Below are 8,657 nucleotides of genomic sequence, written 5' to 3'. Positions count from 1 at the left end.
TGTGGAGGGGGGGGGGGGTATTATTATTATTTTTTTAATTATTGTTATTAATTATTTTGTATCATTAATATTTTTTTACTGTTGGGGGGCTTCAGGGAAGTATTAGAGGTCTAAACAGACCCCTGACATTTCCCTTTTGAAATAGAAAAAAAATTTGAGGACACAGAGTCCGAAATCTCTTTTTCTGCAGTTCTAAATGAATCGAGAGCACTCGGTACAAAGGCTTCCCTTTCATTCAGAAACTGGTGATAGTAAAATATTTACCATCATCCAGTTATCAATGGGTAGAAGCCTCTATAGTGAGTGCTTCATACCATTGAGAAATTCATGAATGAACAGGAAGTGATGTAAAGCACTGCCTGTTCATTCATAACTGGGAACACATAGTACTATGTGTCCCCAGTTATTTACAAACACTGGAGTGATCAGCTGATTACTCCAGTGTTTGCTCTGCACAAAGAGGCTCGGGAAATATCACTGATATTTACCGATCATCCACTCTGCCATCCTGAGCGCCGAAGTCAACAGGGGGCCCCTGGTTGATCGGAGGAGTGAATGCTGTCACTTCAGGATGGCCGAGCGTTGAGGAGATGAAGAGCTGCCAGGACCTTCAGATCCTGGCCGAGCGGCACTCTTTCCTCTCCTCACCACTCGGCCATCTTGGATGACAGATCACAAACCTTCAAATTATTTCATAACCTATGTGATGTGCATATGCTCATCAATTCAAATAGGGTGTATTTTCCCAAGTCTGTGAAATGTCAGTCATTTTCATCCTGTTTTATTTGAGAAACAACTTCATTCTAATATAGCAACCTACTATAAAGCAGAAAAAGAGATTGTGGTGGAGACATTTGTTCAGCTAAAAGCCCCAGAGTCATATGGAGCAGCAATGGAGCAGGTGGACCTTTGATATAAATGAATGTCAGCTGTGGTTTAACTTGCTTTTTAAAACCAACTAATCTAACGTTAATCCCTAATGTATATATCACATTATGTAATTGACACGTGAATAATATACATACTTGAAAGTTTACAGTATGTGAATGTGTAGAATTTAATATTCTAGACAGCTCAGAATGTATTTTTCATGTGATGTGCAAACCCGCTGATTTTTGCCATGTGTAAATGGGTAAATAATTGATAAACTGTCCACTGGACGATGTATGTAGAGTGACAATAGAGTTGCTCTCATGCTGCATCTATATTCTTCATAAATGTGGATGATAATTCCTTGTCTGACTCCATGAGTGCTTTAACTACCTGCCGGGAGCTTCTTGGATGTAACTTAAAAAAAATAGTACAAAAATTTAAAGTTTCCCCCCCAATTTTTTTAAAGTTACACAAAAAAGAATTTAAAAAAACTAAATGTTTTTTTTAAATCCCCACCCCTACATACACGCATGTAAACATGCATACCTGCGAAAACGACGATTGCACCCATTACGCCGCACATGTTACATATCGCCGCGAACGTCGGAGTGAGAGCAATCATTCTAGGGCCATCAATCACTGATAACACTAAACTGATGAGCGGTAAAAGCTTTTAAAGCGTCGCCTATGGCCAATTTTGGGTATCCTAGTTTTTTGCGAGTGAGCGCAATTTTTACGCTTGACATGTTTGGTGTCTATTTACCCGACGTGACCCCGTCTTTTATATTTTACCAAAAAAGTGGGTAATATTAGTTGTTTTATAACATAATGTAAAAAAAACTTTTTTTTCAAAATTTTCAGTAATTTCTCCTGAATATAGTAAAAAATAAAACCCGCAGTGGTGATTAAATACCACCAAAATAAAGCTCTATCTATCCCCAAAAAATGGTATAAAATTAATTTCAGTACAGCGCTGCGTGACGGAATAAATGTCAGTCAAAGTACTGCAGCGCTGTACACTGAAAAATGGCCTGGCCAGGAAGGGGGTCTAAACACCTGGTCTTCAAGCGCTTAATAAGCAAACAACAGGTCAATGACAGCACAGAGGCTTAGTGGTTAGCTCTTCTGCCTTACAGCACTGGTGCCCTTGGTTCAAATCCTGGCCAGAATACTATCTGTATAGAATTTGCATGTTCTCTCTGTGCTTGTGTGGGTTTCTTTCTGCATTTCAAAGACATACTAGTAGGATAATTGGCCCTAGTATGTGTATATACATGAAATAGGTACCTTAGATTGTAAACTTGTGATGGCAGGGACTGATGTGAATGTGCAGTATGCAAAGTGCTGTCTAAATTGTTGGTGTATATAAATGCAATATATATATAAGTATTTCCAATAACTATATGAGATACTCTCTCTTTGATGTAACTTTGTATTTCCTAGACATGTTACTGTGGGTAAATCAACCCTGCTATTACCGCTGTATAAAAGGTGTCTTTAAGAAATCTACTATGATAGATATAGGAGATGATTTACTAAAAGTGTAGACTTCACTTGAAGCCACATTGGCTTCGGTCACCTAACCATGCTAAATGAAATTTCTATGTTTTAAAATGTATCTGCCTATTACTGGGAGTTTAGTTTTAAACCAGGTTCACTTGGCTAAAGGTGGCCATACACTCTACAACCATCGCAAGACTTTAGTCTTGCGATGGTTGTACAGGGATTAAAAAAACGTATGATCTTGGACAGGCAGATCGCACCCTCGACTATCCCAAGCCTGCCCCCCTGAGGGGGGGGCTTCCGATGACCCGTTCGGCATTTGTCTTCCGAGCACCGTTCTAACCAGCCGAGAATCGTACGCTTCCCGGCTGGTTTTCGAACATGCTGGTTCGACAGAAGACGTGCGACCGTACAGTAGAAACGGTCGCACGTCTCCGTTCACACTGCTCGATTATCGTACGAAAAACCGATCGCATACGATTATCGTACAATAATTGTGCAGTGTATGGGCACCTTAAGTCCTCTTCTAGTAAATTACCCCTATAGCATGCTGTCACAATGATGAAAACAGATGAGTGAAGTGGGGAAATACCATTTAGGGAGGAATTCATTCCAGCCTCTGGCAATTAGTAAGAGCTGTCGGTAAAACTCCAATAATTACAACTTAAAGCTGTTTTCTGCCTTGAAATCAAATAAGTGCAGAAGCAGTGCAGCAAAACCAGCAAGGTGATTGCTCAATGTTATGTTTCCAAGGAAACAAGTTGTGGCTTTTAGCATTATCTTGTCAAACTATTTAATGCTGCACGTTCTTCGCTTGCTTTGTTAGAATATTTGTGAAAGAGTTATAATTTGTATCTTTAGTTTTGATTAGAGGTTCTTCTTACATCAGTGGCATCCATGGAAGTTTATTTAACAATATTTGGCAGGCTGAATGCTGTCAAAATGCGTATGATTACATATCACGTGCTGAAATTGTTTCCTGTGTGGCTTATGTTGAGCTAGAACTCAGGTTTGTCATTCATGCCCTTGTTAACAGAGAATTTCTTGAATAAGGGCTTTTATCCTGATGTTTTTTGGATATTGAGAGTGTCTTTATTCCACCTAGAGCTATGGTGTCACATGTTAAGCTGTGCAAAATAAACATTTTGTATAAAAATGTATGTAACATACAAGTATTCTTTTTTTTTTTTTTTTTTGCACCTCCATTCATCTCTATTGAAGGTTCATTATTGACAAAATGCTGTTTCCAAGACTTTTAAAAACCACACTGGATAACTATAATGGTGACAATCTCATCAGTTATGTTGCGTGTATTTTTACATTACAAAATATGTATAAATACAGCGTGCATCATTGACCCTGATGACCTTCCTATTTAGCTTGGGTGAGGCTGAGCACCAAAACCTGAACAATGAAAAGATCACCTATTTTTTAAGATGTGATGTTGCTTGGATTTATAAATGTCATATTTGTCATTGTCTTGGATACACACCATCTAAAAAGAGATTTTAAGATTTTCATAATAACTTGATGATTTGGCAGGACTATTTTTAACCACTTAAAGACCAGGGTGTTAAACCACCTTCCTGACCAGGCCATTTTTCAGTATTCAACGCTGCGATACTTTAACTGACATTTATTCAGTCATACAACGCTGTACTGAAATAAATGTATACCATTAGCTTTCTTTTGGTGGTATTTAATCACCACTGGGGGTTTTTATTTTTTACTATATAACAAAAAAGTACCCTCAATTTTGAAAAAAAAACCTGTTTCCCTATTAAATGTTATGAAACATTTATTATTACCCAATTTTTCGGTAAATATAAAAGATGGGGTCACGTCGGGTAAATAGACACCAAACATGTCAAGCCTTAAAATTGCGCGTGCCCACAAAATTACAAAAAATATGACCGCGCCCAAAATCTTAGGCAATCCTTTAAAAGCTTTTACCACTCATCAGTTTAGTGTTATCAGCGATTAATGGCCCTAAAATTATTACTCTCACTCCGATGTTTGTTGTGATATGTAACATGTGCGGCACAATAGGCGCAATCGTTGTTTTTGCACCTAGGTACACCCGACGCATGTTTGCATGTATATGTGGGGGGCAGGGGACTTTAAACATTGCCAGAGATCTGCTTCACCAGTTTCTCCCCAGCTTCTGTAGCCGGGAATGACAGCTGAATGAAGAAGTGATGTAATATACATCACTTCCTACATTTGAGGACCGGAGAGGAGTTTAGAGGGAGATAATGTACTGAGCTCCCTTTGATCTCTGGTGAGATAGCCGCCGGGTACAGCAGGCCTCAGGAGCGGCGGGGGAGCGCACACTCGCACCTAATACAAGCGATCGGCCGTCTCTGCAGACACTGGAACGCTTGTATGTAAACAGCCATCGCTGGCTGTTTACATTTTTGAGAGTTTCAAGAGGCCCACCCACATCTACCGTTCTGGCCATTTAGGTACGGCCAATGGACGGGAGGAGGTTAAAGCCACATAGTTTTGCGAAGTAACATTTACGCTAAGCCAGGGCTAGAAGACACTGGAGAGGCAGAGATCTACCTGAACTACGTTTCAGAAAGATTTCAAAGGTGCAAAGTGCATTTATTTAAAGGAGATAACCTAACAATTCCCCATTAAAAAGAATGGAAAGTTTGAAGAGTTCAGAGTCAGTCGGAAATAGCACAGAGTTCAGGGGTCAGTGGGAAGCAATGAAGAGTGCGGGGGTCTTGAGTAGGTAATGCAGAGCTCAGGGGTCAGTAGTATGTAATGCAGAGGTCAGGAATAAATAACACAGAGTGTTAAGGTCAATAGTATGTAATGCACAGTGCCGGGGTCAGTAGTAAGTAACACAGCTTTGAGGAGTCAGAAACATACAACCCAGAGTTTGGAGATCAGGAGTATGTAACACAGAGTGTAGATCTCAGTAGTAACACAGATTTCAGTGGTCAGTAGTATGCAATGCAGAGTGCAGGGGGTCAGAAGTAGGTAATGCAGAGTCCAGGGTTCAGTAGTATGTAAGGCATAATGCAGAGGTCGGTAGTGGGTAATGCACAGTGCTATGTATGTAGCACACATCATCTTGATTGTACCTACAGCCATGACTATTAATAATTGCTTGCTTTCAGGCAGCTGACAATATAATACAAAATAAATGCTGATGACTGGTAGATTCACACATGATTCTGCATTGTGGACAGAAAAAAAAAACCTGATGATCCTTCTTATGACACTGCACTGGATACCTGTCCTTACAGCTGGCATCCTTGAACCGCCTGCTGCATTACTGGCACCAACCCTCATTGCCCCAGTGACCTGTTCTGCAGCAAGTAGCACCTGAACCCACCAGACCCTTGTGCTGCTCACTGACTGACACTGTCTCTCTTATTTCCACGGTCCAACCCCACTCCTGGCCTAGGACCCCCCTCAGCCTCACATATTGCTGATTCTAATCTGAGGTCCGAGAGGCAGTGGGTGGGTTCATGAGATGATGGCACGGCATGGCTGCACTGAGATAACTGATGGTTATCAAATGCTACAATAGCTTATATCCACCAATTGTTTTTGGGAATGGGAATATATACTTTAGGTATTGTATTTTTCGCTCCATAAGACGCACTTTTTTTTCGCCAAAAGGCGGGTAAATATGTCTGTGCGTCTTAAGGAGCGAATATTCCCCCCAGGTCTTGACAATCTCCTGCACCAGCAGCCCTGCCGCCTCAGCTGTCACACACACACCACACGGATCTATTGGCTCCCGCAGGGTGATGTGTGTGTGAGAGCTGAGGCGGCGGGGCTGACCGTGTACCGGTATTCACTTGCATGAGCGATGGGAGGGTAGGGGCCGCTTGTACTACTTATAGAGCCAGCAAAGCAGCGTTATTTACCTCTTCCATAATGCCGCTGCCCGTGCTGCCGCTGTCTAACTTCTGTGTCTGACCGGCTTCTCAGCTTCCTGTGTCATGCCACATGACAGGGAAAGGGAGAAGTCTCAGTATGCAGAAGTTAGACACAGGCAACACGGGCAGCGGCATTGTGGAGGCGGTAAATAAAGTTGTTTCACTGCCTCTAAACAATACATGTAGTACCAGCGTCCCCTACCCTCCAACTCATACCAGGCTATTAAAGAGTAACATCTTCTTGTTTTTTTCCTCTAAACTTAGGTGTGTCTTATGGTCAGGTGCGTCTTATGGAGCGAAAAATAAGGTAAGCGTTGTACCATTCACTACTTTATCAATATGCCCCTTATAGAAGCATTTTCTGGAACATACCCTAAATAACAAAACTGCATCCTTATTTCTACACACACTCAATTAACAAAGCTAAATTGCCAGCATAAGAATATTACTGTTTCCAGAAATGTAAGTTATTTTTTTTTAGACCAGTCCAATGAGATTGAAAAGAATTGTGTCTGATCCTTTTTGCATTATGCTTCTTTTTGCTCCAACACTTTTTGTTGGTGTCCCTCTTTATGGCTGCATTTAAAAAGGCTATTGATTGGGTAGATGTCAATCCACAGCAAGAGAAGATTTATAAATAATACCCTGATCTGGAGAAGCCTCTTCCCTCATTTCCATTAATGCCAAAGTATATGGAATTGATTGAAGAGGACCCGTGGCAATGTACTGATAGGAAGACTACTTAAAGTGACATTAAACCCTCAGATTTTTTAACATAAAACAATACTGTAATGTGTGCCTTACTGTAATCCATGGTTGTTTCCCTTCTCTTTGCTGCTCTTCCTTTTAAATCTGTATCTGTTCTCATGCTGGGCAGAACTTCTGTTTTGCAGCAGAATGCCTTGTCTCAGGAATGGATATATGGTGTCTGTGTATAGGTTTGTATAGGTTTGTAACCTGAGCCAGCAATACAGGAAGAGGCCCTGAGCTGCAAAGGGAAGTTCTCCCCAAGCATGAGAAGACATGAGGATTTAAAAAGGAAGAGCAGCAAAGAGAAGGGGAACTACCATGGATTACAGTAAGGCACACATTACAGTATTGGTTTATGTTAAAAAAATCTGAGGGTTTAATGTCACTTTAAATGCCATGAGCTTTATGAGCTCTTGGGCTGGAAACATCAAGACTTCACTAGAATTCAAGGTAGAAAGATCTTCTACTATATCATTGTTGCTAACGGTTGGTAAGCAACATCTCCTCATTACCTGCCTCAAGTCTGCACACCCTTTCACCAAAACTGTGAGTCAGTGCTCCCCAGCCTCCCACCACAGGACAGAGAAAATGTCAATACGTTAGACCCGGTTCACTTGATTTCAACCTAACAGCACAAGAAAAGCACTTTTAGGAAAGTGGAGAACTTATTTTTTTCTTTCAAAGGGTCTAAAGGAAAGGGAATACAGTGCCAGCTAGGATCCTGTCCTCATGGCTGATTAAGGCTATTCAAGAAGCATACCCTACAGTTGGGATACCTTCAAGTGTTAGAGCTCATTCTCTGAGAAGTGTGGTGGCATCCTGAGGGCCTACGTCAGTGTCTCCATGGAAGAAATTAGCAAGGCTGCAGGTTGGGCTTCATCTAATACCTTTGTGAGTGATTATTTTGTGGGCGTGACATTTTTCTCGGTTAGTTGTCTTCATTAAACCTTTTTTGTGCAGCATTATGTTGTCTTGTTTTATCCTGCCCTTCCATTGTCTTGGTTTGCTACATCCCATAGTATACCAACAGGAAGTGGCTAGGAATATGGAAAATTGTTCTCTAAATATAGTAACTTAATTACTTTCCTATCTTCATATCGGCATACCATGGGAGGTAGCAGCCCAAGAAAATAGGAGGGCATCATGTCCTGTCACCCTTATGTTCTATTGAGAGGCTTAGTGGTGGAATGCAGATGGAATTGGCATTCTCTGGTGGCGAGAGGAGGAGGAGCTGACTGGTAGTATCCGGACATAAAGATAGGCAGGAAAGGAAAATTATGGATGTATTTAGTAAACAATTTTCCAGTTTTTATATTTACATATTTTGCCTGGAGTTTATATTAAAAAAAATCCTTTTTACTACTAGTTATGTAGTCATTAATGTCTTTATGTGCATGTGTGTGTTTTACTTTGGAAACATCGCTGAACACAGTATATTTCATTGTATGGAATGCCCAGTTTGTATATTTGAGTTCACATGACTACATCAGCTTGAATTTGCACTTCAAAAACATTACACGATCTGTAAAGCAAAATACCATGCTTTTAACTTGATAAACACACATTTATTAAACAGTCAACTGGGAGTTTTACATGTACTGGTAATTAATGATTATGATTTTGTTGCCT

Source organism: Nanorana parkeri, unplaced genomic scaffold (assembly GCF_000935625.1).
Source record: "Nanorana parkeri isolate BGI_ZX_2015 unplaced genomic scaffold, ASM93562v1 scaffold205, whole genome shotgun sequence".
NCBI lineage: Eukaryota > Metazoa > Chordata > Amphibia > Anura > Dicroglossidae > Nanorana > Nanorana parkeri.
This window is presented reverse-complemented; position numbering follows the sequence as displayed.